We start from the raw sequence: 20,431 nt of genomic DNA, 5'->3' as shown, positions 1-20,431 counted from the left end.
GGCAACCTACTGTATGTCTCTGGACCTATCAAGGCCATGTGAAGACAAAACAAACTTCAGCCCGACTATACAGTATAATGAACAACTTCAGTAATGTGTCTTCTCTGGAGCAGGGCCTAAGGGTAAAGCCTCTAATTGAGCATTTGATTCCCAGTTGGAAGTCCCGCAGAAAATTGTATTAGTCAGTGGTACAATTAGGAGGCAGTGGATTTATCGATTCCGAATTCAATTTTCTTACACACACTGTACATACTTTAAGATAATGACAAGAAACAGTTTGTGTCAATATTAACCATTGCGTGTCTCAGTCTCAGTTGGAAGAAGTTGGATGTGTTCGTTCCAGTGTAAACTGCTGGACATTTCAATTTTTTTCAAGGTTTACTATTTACGAGTTGTAAATAAACACATTCAAGGGTAAATATATTCATTTAATCTCTGGAGACCCAATTTGCGTTAAGTCAGTGGCTCCTCCTGAGTGCATGGGAGGCATGCATAAAAGCAAAAAAATTAATCTGGTTAATAAGTTTATTTGCATCCCGTGAAGACGGGAGCGAGAGTGTATCACATGATTTTGCGCAGTGTCTTTGAAATTTCCAACACATTAAAAGAGGCTGACTTTCTAACATCAGGGCTCAGTGATTAGGATTCTTCTGGGAGGTGGTAATTGCGTTTCCTTCTGTGTGATCTGGGGTGTTTGCCCCCCCCCCCCCCGTGAGAGAAGCCAGGATGTTTTCTGAAAGAGGCACAGCAGCGTAGACATCTCGCAATGTGCTCTCGGGGAAGGGGTTAAACCATGAATGCAAAAGAGAGTGTTGGGGAAGCAGTAATCAGAATTATCAATAGATGCGGATATGTCCATCTTTACACAACAGCATCATGGTGCCAGAGTAATGAGTTCTCCAGTTGAGGCAATAACTATAGATGGCTTGAACACTGTCCCCATGGTCACACACAGAAACCAGTCAAAATCAATTAAGACATTGAACCTCCGCACAATGCCAAACACGCTAATGCCACCCTCCAGATCATGAATAGGCTACTCAACCCTTTTATTTATAAAATGACTTAGCTGAGGGCTTGAACAACCTTTCTCATCTAACACCGATACTTGAGTCCCTGTAACTCTGCTACTGTAACATGTAAAAAAAGAAAAAGACCACGCACCACATATGGCCCCCGTCATTATCTCACCCACATCAATAGACGTCATTATCTGTGCGCTTAGGTCCAAGGGCCTAATGATCAGATTGTCCTTCACGGCGTGCTCATTAACCACTGTGACAAAGCCTTATGGTGCAGGTACATTTCCTCCGCAAATGCCAATTGGAAGGTCACGAGAAGCGCTGAACCAGAGCACGCGTTGACAAGGTGCCAAAGAAAGAACAAGTGGTTAGATAAAGGTTTTCTTACCGACCATATATGGGAGCCATTTAGGAAGTAGTAGCACACTTTAACCAAACTAAAGGTGAACTACTTAGATAAGAGTGTAAAACTGACCAATTTAAATTCCTCTGTGTGGCATTTACACAGGCTTCAAATAATGTTCCTAGTACAGAATATGATGCTAGTTCATAGCAGCATGGGGAGGTGGGGGCGGGGGCTGGGAGGGTGCCACTCTTTGTAGACAAGGACAGGAGGTGAGACATTTAAGCTTCTGAGGGGAAATAGAGAAACTGAAGCTCAAGCGGATTTTTCTGCATGTGTCATTATTGATGCAGATCCCCTTGGCGCATGAACGCTACTCTCTTTACTAATCAGACCTCACTATAATGTTTCCACACACTGTCTCTTTCCCTCTGATCAATGACACTCTTGCCCTCCTCTCAAAGCACAGAACTTCAGACAGAAAGCGTGAACTGCACAGTTAATCCACCCCGCCCGTGTACTGCTAAATCGTGAACACATGATGCCACATCCGATGGACAGGGGGGGGGGGGGGGGTGAAGTCGGCAAAAAGATTAGATTACAGGTGAGCAGGTTAAGTAAAGATGCACACAAGCACACACACACACACACACACACACACGGTCATGTTTTCATCACTTCAGAGGACATATAGAGTTAGATTCATTTTCTGGAGACTTGCCATAACCATTACCACTACCACTACTTGTCTAACCCTTACCTGAACCCTAACCTTAACCTTAGTCTACCCTTACCTTAAAGCAAATATTCACCCTAAAATGTAATTATTTACATTAAGGGGACTTCCATTTTGTCCCGAAAAGGAAGGCAAGTCCCTAAAACATCACTGTGTAAACAGAAAGATGTCCCCAAAACAGGACTTTCAAGATAGATGCACAAGTTTCCTCAAGTTTGCATCAGTATCATGGATTTTGCATCGAGCAGCCACACATGACAGATCCACATTAAATATATTTTCCTTTCGTATATTAAATCCAATGTTATCATAGAGCCGTGTTATTGTCAGAATGCCAACATGCCGTGGCGTCCTGTGGGGATTTCAATTAATCGGAAACAACAATTCAGTATATAACTGGGCAATTGTACAACAGCTTCCATACAAGCATGCACACATAGAGTAAACAAACAGACGCAAACACACACACGCAGTTCTTGAATTTTGCAATTCTCTTGCCAGCTCGTATCATAGCTGCCTTGTCGCAGCGACACAACCTTTTAATACTCCACATGACAAACGTCTGTGAATATTTGAGGATGTCACAGTCAGACGCCTAATTGCAAGTCTTTGGGGTGCTGTGCCAACGTGCCCCCGAAACACTGACAGACATTTTCCTCTAATTGACCCAAATGAGCCATGTAACAAATAGAAATCACTTTGATCATGTGTCATCATTCCCCTCAGAAAAGAAAAGAGAAGGAGCGACAGTGATTAGAGGCTCGGGCGAGACAACACATCCTGCCTGTCTTGTCTGTGAGCAAAACATTAAAAAATAAAGTGTGTGTGTGTGTGAGTGCGCAAATACAATCTGTCGAGACAAATACCATATCAAGCAGACTTATAAACATTCTTTTTCGTCTGGGTGAAACTACAAAGATGTAATTATCAAAAACTCGCCTCTCTGTCGTGCTTGGAGGTTCAGCGGATGGTCTGTAATTGTTATAAGAAGAATGTACGTGTCAGCAGGTATACTCGAAGGCGAGCAGTTGTGTGTGTGTGTGTGTGTGTGTGTGTGTGTGTGTGTGTGTGTGTGTGTGTGTGTGTGTGTGTGTGTGTGTGTGTGTGTGTGTGTGTGTGTGTGTGTGTGTGTGTGGGTGTGTGTGTGTGTGTGTGTGTGTGTGTGTGGGTGTGTGCCTGTGTGTGTAAATGCACAGAACAGCCTTCAGGCTTCATGTTTGTCTAGAATGAGTTTTTTTGGGGGGGGGGGGGACTCCAAGGTTTCCTGGGTAGAAGTGAGAAAGCAGTGGTCTCTCTACTTGGGCTAGTATGAACTCTCCCAGCTGTCTTAGCTTCAGGCTCCTCCACTAACTTGATTAGACAGGTATGGGGCCAGGTGCTTTGTGCCCTCTCTCTTCCCTGAAATAAAAGGGCTCACACAAGGACCAAGTTGAGTTGACACAAACACACACTCACACACACACATAAAAAAGGGACAACACACACACACACACCGGCAAGCTTTGTTTTTTTCTTTATACCTTACTTACTTTTTCCTTTCTTTAATTTGTTTGCGCATAGATGCTGCCAAAATGCCAGCCCGGAGCCAAATAAAATAGAATAAACAATAGCAACTAATCAGCGACAACATCCCCGAAAGATGAAGATACTCACAATAGCATGTGTCTATAGTTGTGACAGATCTAATCCAGGCGAGCGGACTAAATATACAGTAGGCCTACAGTGCAACGCTGGCCCTTCTGAACCCTGCATTTCTATGACGCCTTTGATGGCTCGACATCAAAGCTGAATATCATCACTTTTAACTCCAATATATTAATTCACATGCTATGTTTAGGTCCTGCCTCGTATTGCTGCGGCGATGAAAAAAATAAAAACCTGCCCCTTTTGCCATGCATATTAATGCGGTGTGCGCGCATTACAGTAAAGCACCTAAGAGTCTCTAGTCTACACAAGACTTTTGGATTTCCTGGTTGACTGACCTGAATTTCCAAGAAATGTATTACATTTAAAAAAAAATACCTTCCTGTGTCATTATGACTTCAATTACAGGTTGTGGTTCTAGTTAATACCCCTCCCCTGCTCTAAATCCCCAGGAGTCAGTCGCAGGTATACTGGCCTAGGGTAATTTCTGGTGGGTGGTAAGTGTGTGTGTTTGTGTGTGTGTGTGTGTGTGTGTGTGTGTGTGTGTGTGTGTGTGTGTGTGTGTGTGTGTGTGTGTGTGTGTGTGTGTGTGTGTGTGTGTGTGTGTGTGTGTGTGTGTGTGTGTGTGTGTGTGTGTGGTGTTGACGCACAGTGCCATCTGGGCTTGATTGTTGGCCAAGAAAACAGATGTTCCTGTCCGTAAATGTAAACTTGCCTTAATGTGTGTGTGTGTGTGTGTGTGTGTGTGTGTGTGTGTGTATGTGTGTGTGTGTGTGTGTGTGTGTGTGTGTGTGTGTGTGTGTATGCCATCCTTGCCACTTTTTAGTTTTAATAGTCTGTGTGTTCGGAATACGTTTGTGTGCACAGCCGTCTACCTGACCCAAATGTATCTATTACTGCTGAAACGCCTCTTTGTCAGTGCGAGACTGCGAGCGTACCTGACCCACTTGTATCAGTTTATGTTTACTTGCGCGTTTCCTCTGCGAGTACGAGTTCGCCCCTTGTATTTATTTTTGTGTTATATTCAAAGACTTAATGAGGGTTTCTGTGACGGCTCTTCATCTGATGCTATTCACTGCTATTTACAGGCCTCTTCCTCCACGTGTGGATAACTGGAATGTGCTATTTATATGTTGTTCTTTCCCAAACCCTGAGGAAAGCGTTTCATAAAGCTGAAACAATTAGGCGTATAATTTGTCCTTTTAATAGTTACAACATGCTAAACATTCTTTCATTTGAGCTTGGTTAGCATAAAGATTTGCTCTTTTTCAATTGTATATCTAACTTAACCTAACATCTTTGTGTTTTGGACTGATGGTCGGATAAAATAAGGAATTTGAAGACATCGCCTGCGTGGGGCTTCGGGGAATTGGCATGTTTCATTCATTTCTGCCATTTTATAGACAAAACAATGATGTGCCTCCCCGGGAAGCAGTGTCACATTTAGCGTTGTTGAGATTTGGGAGGCTTGCACACCATCTCCTCTGCCTTACGACTCACAGGTTCCCATAACACCATTCTCTGCCCAGGTTACCTCAGTGGTTTAGATGCATACATGCAAAAGGGACAATTTTAGCTCAAGTCTACTTGTAGGGTCTTGGGATGATTTGAATTTGACCACATTATGTCTCGCATTACCATGCAGGTTTTATTTTAAGATCACTTGATTATATGCTGAAAACTTCCCAGATTAATTAATATAGTGCTTCTTTGTATCTTTGTCTTGCTTTTTTTGTTTTCTTTCTCTTCATTTTAATTTTTTTTAATATTTTCCTGTTGCATTTGAATCCAACAGGAATCCCACTGACATTGTCAACACGAGTTGCAGTTTAGCAGCAGATTAGATGTATTAAACACTAGATCCGCTCATTTCTGTGATTATCCTCTCATAATATTGTCATTGTCAAAAGCTGCATGAAATATGAATAATGCTGGATTTTGTATGGAAATGTATAAGCAGGCAAGCGGATGAAAGGTCTTGTTGGTTTCAGTCCTGTGTAAGGTTTGTCTGCCTTAGTGTACAAGTATCAGAAATCCAAAAGTGCATCATCACACGATGACTCTGACTCCTGTTGTTCACATGTGCGGAGCCAGCCAGTTGCACAAAGCAGAACAAATGTATGAGTGTGTGTGTGTGTGTGTGTGTGTGTGTGTGTGTGTGTGTGTGTGTGTGTGTGTGTGTGTGTGTGTGTGACGGTGCCTCATAACTGTGATTTATGCTCCGGCTGAAAACTTTGAGTTTGTCTGGACGCCTGCTGCATATATTATGTCTGCGGTGTGTATTTTTCTCATTGAAGTGAGAACGTGAAAATGTGCACACACACACATACACACACACACACAGGCTGACACACACACACAAACAGGCTGACACAAACACACACACACAGGCTGACACACAAACACACAGGCAGACACACACACACACAGGCACAATGGGAGTGAATGTCTGCAGGTGAATTATTGGATCGCTGAAGTAAAGCGATGGCTTGCAGACTCATGCTGGCAGGCTCATCTTCAAAAACGTGAAGACAGGAGAGAGGGCGTGAAGAGGCTAGACAGCCGTTTAGGGTCACTCGAGGTGGATTAATGGAGAGAGGCCGGGTAATAATGGGAAGAATCTGGAGGAACAAAGGATGAAGGAGATGTGGGGAGAGGATTGGAGAGCCCAGGGTGGATGAGAAGAAATGAAGGGAAGGGGCTGGGGTCGGAGGGGAAGAGGAGAGGGCAGTAAAGGGGTTAGGAGGGAACAAAGGGAGAGGAGGAGGAGGGGGATTAATAGAAGATGGGTTTAGATGGAGAGAAAGGAAAAGGAAGGAGGAGACTGGATGGTGGGTAAAGTGAGGCTTTGCTACGAGGAGTGCCTGGTTCTGGAGAACGCTTGTTGTCAAAGTCACTTTTGTCAAAATCAGTGAATATCTCCTCATGATCTGCTACGTGTCCGTTCTGTGTCTGCAATGAAAAATATCCATTGCTAATAATACACTGGTATGTAAACCAAGGATATGCAAACAAATGGGCAACTGTAGCTATGGAAACATGCCTGTTTCCAGAGCCTATGCAGTGCTTTAACTGGTAGCGGCAAGTGAGGAGATATTCACAGATTTTGACAAGAAGAGTGATTCTGACAACAAGCGTTCTCCAGAATCACTGACTCCGTCTTTAAAACTGACTTTTCAAACCTCTCTCATGTCTAGTGTGTGTGTGTGTGTGTGTGTGTGTGTGTGTGTGTGTGTGTGTGTGTGTGTGTGTGTGTGTGTGTGTGTGTGTGTGCGTGTGTGTGTGTGTGTGTCATGTGTCAGGAGAGTGGTCCCGCAGAGTTAATTGAATCAGGACATGAAAACAACATGGGAACAGACTCTGGGTGAGGTGGTAAGGCACAGCTGGAAAAGCAAAGGTACCCCCCCCCCCTCCCCACTGTTTTTTAAACTAGAGGGAAAGGAAACACCAGGGGAAATAGGGGTATTTGTATCTGGGACTGCTGAATGGCCATGTCTAGAGAGAGAGAGAGAGAGAGAGCTCACTCTACATGGCCTTTCACAGAGAGCCACAGCTCCAGGTGCAACACACAGTGCAGGTCTGTTTAACATCCAACCTCTTTTTGGTCCGATGCCTTTTGTTTCAGACAGGCTCGACCCCCCCCACCACCACCCATATGTCTCCATTTCTACCAACAGACGTAGGCATTAAAAATAAATAAATAAAATTGAATTGCGTTATGTAAACTGCAATCATTTTGTCCATGCCAGTGTAAAATGATGACAGCATGGGGTGGAAATGAAAAATGAATTCAAAGCGGGACCCAAACCCCCTGCCAAGGAAAGGCAGACTGAAATAAACCAGTTGACGTAAAAAAAACACACGCGCGACACATGGCCGCTTTTACAGAACGGGAGGGAATTGAAGTGAGGTGAGGGGGAGCTCCAAGTGCTCCTTTTTCTTTACGTTTGACTTTATTTCTTTATATTATCCAGGGCTCATCAAGCAAACTGCTGCCTTTGTGAAGGGGGGAAATTGCCTGTGAAAACTTCCTCATCCCTCAAAGAGGAGGGAAAATCTGGAAGTGGAAGGTTCACTTTGGGAGCAGTGTGTAAATAAACATAAAACAACACTATATATGTAGGTGTAAAATGGCCTCTGCAGCTGGCCCCAGACTGTTAATGTCTGCACTTTGCCTATTAGACGGGACCCCCTTGGCTGACTGGAACAATTACGTTATTCTTCTGGGGCCTCAGAGTGTGGGTGTCTGAGTTTTTGAGACCGGTGTCTGGAGGTGATAAAGCAGCCGAAAGCACATAAATAATGACTTAATGACCCCCCCCCCTCCCCCACACACACACACACACACACACACACACACACACACACACACACACACACACACACACACACACACACACACACCACACACATACTCCACCCTTTGCAGTAGTGATGACGATGGAGTTTTTTACTGGTGGGGTAATCTGCATGTGGCCTCCAGGTGTGCTCAAACCCAGGTCTGTTTCTACCTAACCTCCCAGCTCGCAGACAGAGGCTATGTCCAATTCTACTTTATACATATTTTGTTATCCAACCATCGCCATACCTCCACCTGTAGATTTATCCTTCGCTGTGTGAGGATTTCCCTCGTAGCAATTGCAGAAATGTCTAAAAGCCTTCTGTTCTCCAGATAAATGAAACAGCTGGGGGATCTGCATTAATCAACCCATCAGGCTGGATTCTCATGCGCATAGAGGGAGTGTGTGAAAGTGAGTGTGGCTGTGTTAGAAGCAGGTAATTTGGAGTGGCGCAGCGTGTCGGGACCCGGCGCAGAATCGCAGCTAAAATCACAGCCCCCTCCCCAGACAGAAATAACAAGGGTGATTTGTGTAATTGTTTCTTTAGCTGCGTCCTGCTACCACTGCTTTGCACACAATGGCAGTAAATCACGCGACTGTGCGCTCTACAATTAGCATCCACTGCCTCCTCTGCAGATGCAGAGATCACGCGCTGCTGCTAAATATGGACGCGGACGATTTTGTGTTGGGAATCTCTTCTAAGCCTGTTCTACTGAAGTTATTGTATGATTACTTTGCAGCTTCTTAAAATGAAGCAAATTGGGCAGAAGAGTTAGAACATTATCGATTTGCACTACGAAAGGTGGGGGGGGGGGGGGGGGGGGGAAGACGACAGAGAGGAAACTGAGTGAGTGAGAGTTTGAATCAAAAGATGAGCTAAAGTGACTGAAACCTGCCAATTACTATAATTGCTCCGGCTCAAAACCGACGAGCCCTGGTTATCATGAGAAGGTTGAGTGATCCAAATATGGAGGCATGCATGTGTGCTAATCATATGCAATTACTGAAAAAGCTTACACCTCATTTGGAACGAGCCAAGAAGAAGCCTTATATACTGTATATGTAAACGGGAGAAATGTTAATTATGATATAAAGGCCTCAGAGGAGGAGGTGAGAGGGAGGCACGGTGGATGTGCTGATCCCCGCTGCTTCCCGCTGATGAAAACGACAGGTTACAGCCGGTGTCACTGTGCGCACAGAGAGACCTGCCATCGCCCGTGGGTGTTCAGGGCTGAAACCGTTCCAGGATGCAGACAACCGCCTCTGTTTGGCAGCCATTGACACACAGCACTGGCCATAAAAGTGAACGCAAGGGGTTGTTAAGTGTCCTTGAGTGAGTTACTGCATACCTCCCTACATCCAGCCGACCCTGCACTCTGACCTCTAGTATCCGAGAGAAGGCGAGCGCAAAAGGGAAATGATTTCCCCGTGGGGATGAATAAAGCATTGCATTAATATTATGCTTTTCAGTAGAGACTGAGAAAGTAAGTGGGAGCTGTAATGCGGTTAAAGGAGAGGATGAAAAAACATCCCCCTTTCTCCAGTGCAGGTGAATAGGGTAACATTAATCAATTAAGTGCTATGTAGAGGTCTTAAAAATGCAATTGAGGCAGGTTTTTAAGATCAAAATGTATAATAAATCAGACGATTAACAGGCGCAAACAGACAAGGTTCAGCAAAATAAACACCTACATGTATATTGTGGACCTTGATTTACAGTAGTATGAAAGAAGACATGTAATATAGAAGCTAAAATGCCAAAAATCGAAAGAATTCACCAGGGCTTGAAAAAAACGATGTTTCTCGCCTTAAAACAATTCTGAGTGGTTTGTTGACCCCTGACTACACACTCCAGGCCATTGTAACAGCAGCAGCAGAGGCATTAAAAAGAAGACTCAACTAGCTCTACTCGCGTGCAATTACCTCCTGAGTACGGGCTGCTTGATGGTCTCCGTGCAACACTTTCCTCTGCGCATTGTGCCATAGAAACCCCTTCTTATGTGCTTTTCTACAGTCAATAAAAAAAAGACGTCGGCCCCTTGCGGGAAAGAATCCCCTTTTGCCCTTAACCGCTGCCGAGAAGGGAGTAGCATTACTCCGGCCCAGAATGCCTTTGGGGAACAGCGTGGAGCACAAAATAGATCAGGATGCCAAGGGGCCCCTTTTGCTTGAGAAAAAGGGCATAGGTCTATTTATAATGACAACAAGAGCGCGGCAACAAAGCGCTGTGTGGTAACGGCCAGGTCCAGAGGAAATGTATCTTCCTCCGCGTAGGAGTTCCTCCCTCGCTGAGACGAAGAAACAACTGCCGCGGTTTCTCCTGCAACGAAATCCATTCTATCCTTCATTTATAATGATTACACTGAGCTGATCTGGGCTTATCCTCATTAGGGCGAAAATCAGGCGATTACGCAGTGAAAGTATGTGTGTGTGTGTGTGTGTGTGTGTGTGTGTGTGTGTGTGTGTGTGTGTGTGTGTGTGTGTGTGTGTGTGTGTGTGTGTGTGTGTGTGTGTGTGTGTGTGTGTGTGTGTGTGTGTGTGTGTGTGTGTGTTCAGGCCAGAGTGCCAACCTTTCTTGAACACCTTTATGTGAGTCTCTTTGAAAGGGGGCTAGTGGGGAAGTCAGGGTCAGGGCTTAGGGTCAGGTCTAGTCTAAGCTGGGGTCGAGCCAGCTCTGAGAAAGTGAAACGGGAGCCTTTTCTTTCAGGCCTCACACATGTATCTGAGAAGGGGAGCCGCATGGGAAGCAACCAGCAGAGCTTATAGAGTGCTTTTCTTCATATTTGTATTTGTACACAGGGATATTTTTGTCGACTCGATTTGGTTTGCTTACATTCGTGGACACTTTTGTTGATATCATCTTTCTTGTCTCTCCAAAAACCTCGGTCTACATTATACACTGCTGCAGGATTTTAAAGCTCAGCACAGTATGCCACCTTAAAGTGTGTGTAGGCAGGGATGGGATGCTTTTGGTGCTCACTTTGTATTGGATTCTAGCTCTCTCGCATACTAGACGGACTTGGCAGGGGGAAAGCACACACACACACACACACACACACAAGCACGCACACACACACACACACACACACACACACACACACACACACACACACACACACAAGCACGCACGCACACACACACACACACACACACACACACACACACACACACACACACACACACACACACACACACACACACACACACACACACACACACACACACACACATTTCATCCCAGAGAATCTTAAAACGATCCCCACTTCAGTCCCAACAGGGCAGGGGAAGCGCAGGCAGCCAGAGAGTCAGCTGCATCACAATCCCTTGAACGTAACTCACCTCTCGGGGGGATTCGGTAACACAATAGAGCCAGAGCAGGGAGAATAGAAACATTCTCTTGTTTCATGAACAGCATAATCAGACAACTGTAGCGTAGTAGCCAACCAACACCGTGTATGGAAAAAAAGGACACTCCCGGCAATACCTCTAGAATTACTCCATTGTCTTTCACCGCAAACTGTATGATATCCCTATCACTGAAGCCCAGTATACCTGGCTAGACGTTTAATAGACCTAATGTTCCATAACAAAACATCCCTTGAAACCCTAATCCCCACTCCTGTACAATAGCAGCGAACCTTAAATGACCACTTCCTCTCGTGCAAGGAGCCTTTAAATAAAGAAAAGAAAAAATCAAAGCCAAGTCAGCTTAGCGTATACACAGTTAGTGCGCAATCAACAAAATAAGGTGTTCACCGCTGGCAGACAGCCAAGCAGCAGCCAGACTTTGAACTGTGGGCTCATTTTTTTCCATGATGGCTTATTCAAGGAAGAATGAAATGTTATTCAGAAGCAATAACAAGGGGGTTTGTTATTCAGCGCCGGTGGTTAAGATCAGACCACACATCCTCTGCGTGGTTTTCACCTTCAGAACTGAGGCAGCATTGTGTCTGCTAGCCCGTGGTAGACTACACATCACACATTCATGCCCTACACAGGCTGGTAAAAGGGCATGACTCATGGGAGTCTCGTGTCTGCAGAGTGCAGCAGTGTTTTCAGGCCAGGTTTTTTTTTTTTTTGTTGGAAAACAATACAGTAGGTGTGTGTGTGTGTGTGTGTGTGTGTGTGTGTGTGTGTGTGTGTGTGTGTGTGTGTGTGTGTGTGTGTGTATGCGTCTGCGTGCATGCGTGCGTGCGTGCGTGCGTGCGTGCGTGCGTGCGTGCGTGCGTGCGTATGAAGGAAAGCTCCACCATCAAGATCACGCAATCTTACTCGATTTGTTTTTTTCTTTTAGCTTCGCTTGGATTTCAAGGGCGCATTCGGTTTCAGGCGCACAATAAAGTCAGACGTCCTTCAATGAAAGCGTGTGTTAATCGCTGCATTATTAATGTGGTAACCTGACTTAAATTATTTTGTTTCCTCGATAGAGACTTGATACTTGCTGTAGCATGTTTTAAAGGGAATATTCACTGTGAATACATTTCATACACAATCCACATGCAGAGGAGTTTCTTTCGGCCCCGTGCAGCGCCTGCAGCATTTAGCTGTACACGACCCGAGCCCACTCCAAAGATAAGGGCGGGCAATGTAGTGGTGGAAGGAGCTCTCAGATGCTAATGAAAAGTACAGATGCAACGCTCCATTACAAGTATAAGTCCTAGATTCAAAATCCTACTTGAGTAAAATAACATAAGTACTATACGTGTTATTCTAATATGCTATAATTAAAAGGGCTTGTTGAGCAGAAAAAGCTGTCACAGATGGTGGTTTCAACAATGGCTAAGTATCGTTTTACTGTCATGTTGTATGGTGCAGCAAAGGTAGAGATCAAAGAAATTTGTAGTCACATATTTGATTTTATGTGAGATATTGGATCATTTTAGCCCTATGAAAGCAGCTGAGCAATTTGCAAGGAAATTCTTTCTTTGGTGGGACTGTTAACAACTCCTCAGACATCTAAAACATGAACCAGACCCATTTAGACACCTGTACCTCTACTTACTTGTTCGGAATCCAAAGGCAAAAAACATGTCTTATTAATGTGAAATCTGAAATGGAACTAGAACCACCAGGTAACTCCTAAAAGTAAAATGTATCTTTCCCCTGAATTGTAGTCGAGTAGAAGTCTTTCAAGGCTTAATTGTACTTTGTACTTCCCACCGTGATGAAACCCAGAGCAAAAGAAAGTGCCCATATACCTGCTTGTCTTCGAAAGGTAATAACCGAAGCGAATTGGGGGGCGACTACATTTGGATGTCAGTGTGTTGACAGTAAGAGGACACTGTGGGGAGAGGTTTCAGTGAGTAAACTGAATCTGTCAAAATTAGGGGATTTAAGGGTATGGAAAAGTAAGGGAGACATGTGGTCTTTCATCCCCAGTGGAAAGCACGCCGTTGCTTCATTTCCACTTCGTTCAACTTGTTCTCCTCTTTTAGGTCAGTTCTTCTCCTCTCCTCTCTTTCTCTTTCTCTTTCTCTTTCTCTTTCTCTTTCTCTTTCTCTTTCTCGTCCTGTCCGTCTCTCTCTAAGGAGCGTCCAGCCGACTCCTGACAGATGAATCCAGCAGACAGATGGACTGACTGGACTGCTGCTGCCTCCCGAGAGAGAAACTCCTCCCCGTGTATATAACAAATTCTCTTTTCGACCCACCCGGCCTGCCTGTCTCAGACTCATCAATCCTTCTATCACCCCATCCATTTCCAAATAAATTCCTCTCTCTCCCCTTTTTCCCACTCGAAAAGCATGGCGCCTCCCTTCCCTTGTAGTCTGTGCAACTTAAGATCTTATCTTTTCACCTCTATCTACACTGTCCAATATCTCCCCTTTTTCTTCTTACTTTATATCTCTCATCTAATCAGCGCTCTGCATCTCTCTCTCTCTCTCTCTCTCTCTCTCTCTCTCTCTCTCTCTCTCTTATCTCTCTATCTATCTCTCTCTCTTTCAGCTCCCCATTTTCCCCCTACGTAGATGTTAGATGTTATCGCAAACTTTCATACGATGTTGGATAAAAAGGATATGGAAACACTCTCCGCAATTGCGTTTTTCTCTTGCAACTATGTTTTCCTCATTCATCTTAAGGGAGGCGTCCTCCTCTCTTGCAACTTGGATGTATGTTTTTCTTCGAGGATATACAGTTGGCCTGTGATTAGCAGCAGCCCCTTCGTAATCATTTCAAAGTAGGAGATAAATGGTTTCATTTGCCGCAGATTAAAGGATTTGCTCTGTTTATATCCTCTCCCTGATCAAATTACAGCGTTCGCCGGCTGTTTTGCAGCGTTGGGACCGACGATCGCATGGATACATCTGAACACACATCACATCAAAAACAACTTCTTATCGTAAAGCGATGTGCCCTATGAAGATAAGACCTCGATGCAGGTCCTGTGAGAGGTTCAACAACTCAAAAAACCCACGAAGGCCTTCATCTGCGTTGCTTCCTGCTGATACGAAAGCCATATGGCAAACACAACATGGCACCAATGCATTGCCCAAGGCGGCACATGCCTATGCACCTGCTTTGGTGATAATAATAATAAGTGCAGGCTGCTAATTTAGTCAGGACTAAACATAGCGGCGTGGGTGTCAAAGTCTCACCGGATGCAGTCCAGTTTTGCTCTCACCTCTGAAGGTACAGAGCTAGCAGCAGCACGAACGGAGAAGCAGCTCCTATAAAAGAGAAATATACGAGCTGAGCACCACTGTCAAATGATCCTCTCATTCATGCTTAAAAGTCATTCGTCTTGCCGAGAAATACAGCCAGGTGACAGCCCGAAGAGCGGTGGAGAAAAAAAAAAGACTGTGTTTCTCTGTCTAAGTGTGTGTGTGTGTGTGTGTGTGTGTGTGTGTGTGTGTGTGTGTGTGTGTGTGTGTGTGTGTGTGTGTGTGCATGGGTGTATGTGTGTTTGTGTGTGTGTGTGTGTGTGCGCGTGTGTATGTGTGTTTGTGTGTGTGTGTGTGTGTGTGTGTGTGTGTGTGTGTGTGTGTGTGTGTGTGTGTGTGCTTGTCTGTCTATTTGGTGACAACTCGTGACTCATTTCACCCTTCAAATGGCCCTGTGGCGCTCCATCCGTCAATAAACAAAGACCAGTAAAGCCTCTTCGCTCCCTCTCTCTCTCCCTCTCTCTCTCTTCCTAGATCTCTCACTTTCAAATCCCCTCTTCTCACCTCTCTCCACCCAGACTCATTCCACCCCGTCACACCTTCTCCTCCTCCCATCAACCCCTCTCTCTCTCTCTCTCTCTCTCCCTCTCTCTCTCTCTCTCTCTCTCTCTCTAAGCTACACCGATAAGTGCCAGAAAGAAATAGAAAAAAGAAGAAAAAAAAAAGTCCAAGTGCGACAAACTCCAAACTTAAATGAGTTTACAATAATCGCTTCTCCTGTTGCCGCACACACGTTTTGGATTCCATCTCTTTTAGTGTTTAACCTTTCACACATCCACTTGGCTTGATCCCCCAGTGAAAAAGAGGCTTTGGGGATTATTTCATTCGTGACCCAAATAGAGTCTCCCTCATCTTCCTATGCCGGCAAAAACGTGGTTCAAGAAGACAGATTCCTCTGCTCTTTAGAGTGGGGCTTGAGGTTTGTAGTGTAGTGTAGAGAGGAGAGGAGGGAACAGCTAATGTAGTGGAACAGTGCTGGCGAGTGAAGGCTGCTTTAGCGGCCGCTAATTCCCTTTGACGTGTGAACATGAGGCTGGATGTTTTACTCAAACCGCAGACATTCACTCTCTGGGATCCAGGCAGCAGAAATAACGGCACATCCATCCATCCATCCATCCATCCATCCATCTAGGATCACATATCGCTTGCCTGTGCTTCCCTGCCGCACTTTAGACTCAAATTATTTCCTACACCTGCGACCGTGCTGTCTCTGCTGTTTAACATGTAGAGTGAAATGATCACAGCCTCCCCCCTCCCTGTCTAACAAGGATCTGTCCCATTGGAGAATTTCTGCTGTATGTGTATGTGTGTGTGTGTGTGTGTGTGTGTGTGTGTGTGTGTGTGTGTGTGTGTGTGTGTGTGTGTGTGTGTGTGTGTGTGTGTGTGCGTGCGTGCATGTGCGTGCGTGTGCGCGCGTGTGAGTATGCGTGCGCGTGTGTGTGTGTGTGTGCGTACTTGTGTGTGTTTCGACACCAGCCCACATCCACTTCACTTCAACTCACTTGACTCTACTGTTTTAAAAGCAACATACCTTTCGAAAAACCGACCTTGACGGAAAGAGATCAGTATGCCGCCTAAGTAGCCGTCATTCAGACTTTGGTGAAGATAAACAACATGGTGCCGTGGGGTCACATTGTGCGAACCCATCTCTATGGCAACCGTTGTGACTCTTTGGCCTTTTTAAGAGCAGCAGTGGCGTGGATGATAAAACTTTGCCAATGTTTTCATTTCCTTTGTGACAAATGTGGATGAGTACTGACATGCACAGCCTTGGAGTGTGTGCCATCTCACTCCATAACTGAGAATAGTTTGAGAAGAAAAGGATGAACTGTTTCCTTGCACCCTTGGAATCTTTTCTCTTATTGGAGAAGACGGGTTAGAAATGTATCTGAATATGTTGCTACAGGCACTAACAAGTCAACGTAAATATTTTCGACTCTGGTGTGGGATGATTCTCTGGTGCGACTATACTACGGCCTTGGAAATCACAAGTGGCGGGCAAGGCCTAAGAGGGAGGGAAGGGAAGAGATAATGGCAGAGTGGGGCTGTGATGTGTAAATAGCCTGCGGTGGCGCGGGGACAAAGCACAGCAGGGGAAGGAGCGGCAAAACCACTTCAACCATTGTTTTTCAGCCTCCGAGTTTACTTGCATAGGAGCGGTAAATCATCGGCTGACGAGAGTTTGTATAATCGGGGGCCTTCCATGCAATATCTCGGCCAACAAACGCAGGTCTTTTGTCAGGCTGTGTGCGCAGGGGACAAACTCAGCTCCCAAAGCTCCCCCATCTTGCTGGTGTCAAATAAATAGGTAACCAAAGCGGCATTAAAGAGCACCCAGGGGCCAAAGGGTAATGGTTGTTTAGTTTACACGTGCATGATAATGCCTTTCACTTTCACTCCCCAACAGGACTGGACCCCCCGCGGATGGAGGGGGGGGGGGGGTCACAAAGGGCGACGACAATGGGCTTGTCATTCAATGGGTTTCCATGGCGACCACACAGCCCGCTGAGGCCACTGGAGGTCACTTTCATCATGGACTTGTCCTGGCTGGGACTAATTGCTGTGCTTGTGCTGGTGTTCTGTGTCATTGCTCGGGCAAATTCCCAACACACACACACAGCAAATATCAATCATGCTAATCATACGCTGCTGTTCACTTTGGCGCTGGAATGTGTAGTTGTTCTACCAGGGGGAAAAGTGTTGATGTTGTTTACGGCTGCAACGAAAGATGCGTTTCAAGTTATCAATTATTCTGCCGATTATTTTTCTCGATTGAGCAATTGTTTGGTCAGAAGAAGTGCACGTCATGTTGTTGACATATTCAATGATTTAGTTTTATCCAACCAACAGTCCGAAACCCAAAGGCATCAAACTTTAAAGTATACAGCAAGTTATGACATCTAAGATAGGCTACATGAACCGGTAAATATTTGGTGTAAACAATAATTAATTATCCAAATAGTTGCCAATTAATTTACTTAATGAATCGCTGAATACTTTCCAAATTGATGTTTTCAAATGTCTGTGTTTTGTCAGACCAACAGTGCAGAAACTAATGATTTTCCATTCAAACTAATTTAAAACCGAGTACCACATCCTCACATTGCAGAGGCTGCAACCAGACTGTATTTGGAGTTTTAAGCTGAGAGAAATGACTTCATCCATTATCAAAACAGCTGCAGATGAGTTTTCTGCCAAACTGTTGCAACTCTAATCTCGTTTTCTTCCCCATGCAGTGCTCCAATTCTCCGCAACTTTGGCTGCAATATAAACCGTCACCTTCAGCCTAAAGGCACTGGGACGGGGTCACACATTATATCTTGATTCAGCACATTCACACCTTCACCTTCCCCCGTCTCTTTCTCATTTTTTGATTTCTTTGCCCTCTCCTCCTCTCTCCATCTAATAAATGTGCGGATGCCGTGAGTCCAAAGTACTTCTACCATCTGGACCAGGCTCCCTCAGTTTATTTATTTTGTTCTATTGGTAAGCACAGGATGACAGAGAGGATGAGACACAGCATCCTCGAGGGTCTAAAAGGCCAAAAGATCAGGGGCTGTGTTTATCAGAAGTGCAGCTTTCAAGCCTCGAATGCTATAGCAGCACCACCAAAAAACAACCACAGACTCCTATGAATACCAATGGAATGGGGGGACCAAACTGCTCTGTGCTTTAGACAACTTCTGAGTTAAAAAATTGGCATGTTTACTGAAAAAGCTGCCAGACGCATGGGTGAATAAGTGACTTTTGTTAACGATTACGTTGCGGTTAACCGTACACTAATCAGTTTGATCAGTGTCGGAGATTAGCATTAATCCAAAGAGCCAAACACTAAGCTGTGGGCATAACTAAGGAGCTGTGCTTTCATGCAACACCTGAACCAGGTGTGCTTTATCTCGTTCAAGGTTTTCACCAACTCAACCAACTCAAAGAAAAATACTGCATAGGTTGCTGTGCCGAGTTGACTTTGGTGCAAGAAGAGAAATGTTTTCTTCCCTTTGAAAATTGTGTGATACTGTGAAAACCGTTGAAATGAAACTCTTGTGCTACTTGTAAAAAAAAAGTAGTTTGATAGATTTTACATAAACATACTCAGAGACCTTCAAAGACTCAATTCCCCTTTGTGTGAGAAGTTCGAGGTGCATGGCTTGAAGGTCTGAAAAATCTGAACAAAGGGATCTGCACAATGAAAGAAACTTGGTACAGATACAAACATCTAACCGCTTTGATTAAATGTAAAAATACAAACATTGTAACACACACAGTGTGCTTGTCTCATAAAGGTCACACGTTCTGACGTTGTTCCATCACATTCAAATAGAATTAACAGACTAGACTAAGCAAAGCAGCAAAACACACTTTAAAAGTCACACACGTTAAAGAGCAGTGAGGGTGAAACAGTTTCTCATTTGCTTTTGGGCTTTCAATGCACTGACATTTTCAGGACCGCTGCACACAGACTTTTCTTTTCTAAATCATGCATAACAGCATTGATATTTTTCCAAGGCCTGCCCAAAAGGGAAATGGTTTTACTTGTGATTGCACGCAGAGTGCTTTTGCTACTGAAGCGATTGGCTGTGACACCAGACTCTAATATCATCTGTCATTAGATATTGAAAGGGGAGAGGAATTAAAGATTGCATCGGGAAGCTCTCAGGGAACCCACCGATGGTTGCACTCTGCCAGCGACACCAAGTGGTCAGACGGCGCAAAGCCAAATGCAAAACTTCTCAAAACTGACTATTGGCTAGATGGGATTTTGGATTTTCAGGAATGGTGTATGGTTGCCTGTATATTGCTGCCAGATTAAAATCGTGCAGCATGCAGTATTGCAATAATAACTTCCGATATCTGACTGCAAAATAAGGTGCAAGACGGGCAGTGAAAGTAATGGGATTATTTCCAGGAGGGAACAAAAAAACAAATAGGCTACCTCGCGTTTCTGTCCGCAGAAGCCAGTGACATATCTAAATAATAAAAGCCTGTGCACAATCCATAATAGAGTATAGAAATGATTTTTTTCTGCTTACCAAGTGAAGTGCCCAACTCCCGTTCATCTAGTATGGAGCGAAGCTGCGTGTCTTGTCCCGGTGAGAATTGTGTAAAGAAGAAACAAAAAAAATCAAAACTAGCTTAAGATATATCCTCGGTCCTTGCCGTGTCACTTGCCAGAAATCGACTTCCTCGGTAAAACTCCTCAGTGTGTGCGTGTGTGTGCAGAGATCCCTCTCTCTCGTCTCGTCCCTCCGGAGAGCCCCGTACGTAACGCGTGCTTGGCTATATCTGCTCCACTGAGAGAGAGAGAGAGCGAGAGAGAGAGAAAGAGAGAGAGAAGCGCTCTGTGCCGGTGGCTCCTCGGCGCACGGTTTGTAACCGGACACCGCACTGTCGCGCTGCGCCACAGACAATGTGCCTCCGCTCGTTTAGGGTGAGGTGCGGGGAAGGAGGGAGGGAGGGAGCGCCCGGTGCTAAAAAACTAAAAAAAACTAAACACACAACAAAACAAAACAAAAAAAATCCCAAACTGTCCTTTAACTAAAACGTTCCGAGCTCGTGCACTTCAGAAGCCAATTGCAGTGAACGTGATGGGCGAAGTGTCCGAGGCTATACTCCCTCTCTCAGTCACAGCTGCGCATCTCACCAGCGCGGGGTTTTGTCTGATGGCTCGTGCAGAGTGCGCCCCCACT

The 20,431-nt window shown here is 45.0% G+C and overlaps 1 protein-coding gene across 1 annotated transcript in view; it reads right to left on the bottom strand.

Moving 5' to 3' along the window:
- sema5a (sema domain, seven thrombospondin repeats (type 1 and type 1-like), transmembrane domain (TM) and short cytoplasmic domain, (semaphorin) 5A) overlaps positions 1 to 19,967 on the bottom strand; it is a 139,319-nt gene extending 119,352 nt beyond the window's left edge. Inside the window, exon 1 of the mRNA XM_080050292.1 lies at positions 19,775 to 19,967. The gene's annotated coding sequence lies outside the window, so the exon portion shown is untranslated. The remainder of the gene's footprint in view (positions 1 to 19,774) is intronic.
- Positions 19,968 to 20,431: the final 464 nt, after the last annotated feature.

Source organism: Ammodytes marinus, assembly GCF_949987685.1.
Source record: "Ammodytes marinus genome assembly, chromosome: 21".
In the NCBI taxonomy this organism is placed as follows: domain Eukaryota; kingdom Metazoa; phylum Chordata; class Actinopteri; order Uranoscopiformes; family Ammodytidae; genus Ammodytes; species Ammodytes marinus.
This window is presented reverse-complemented; position numbering and strand designations above follow the sequence as displayed.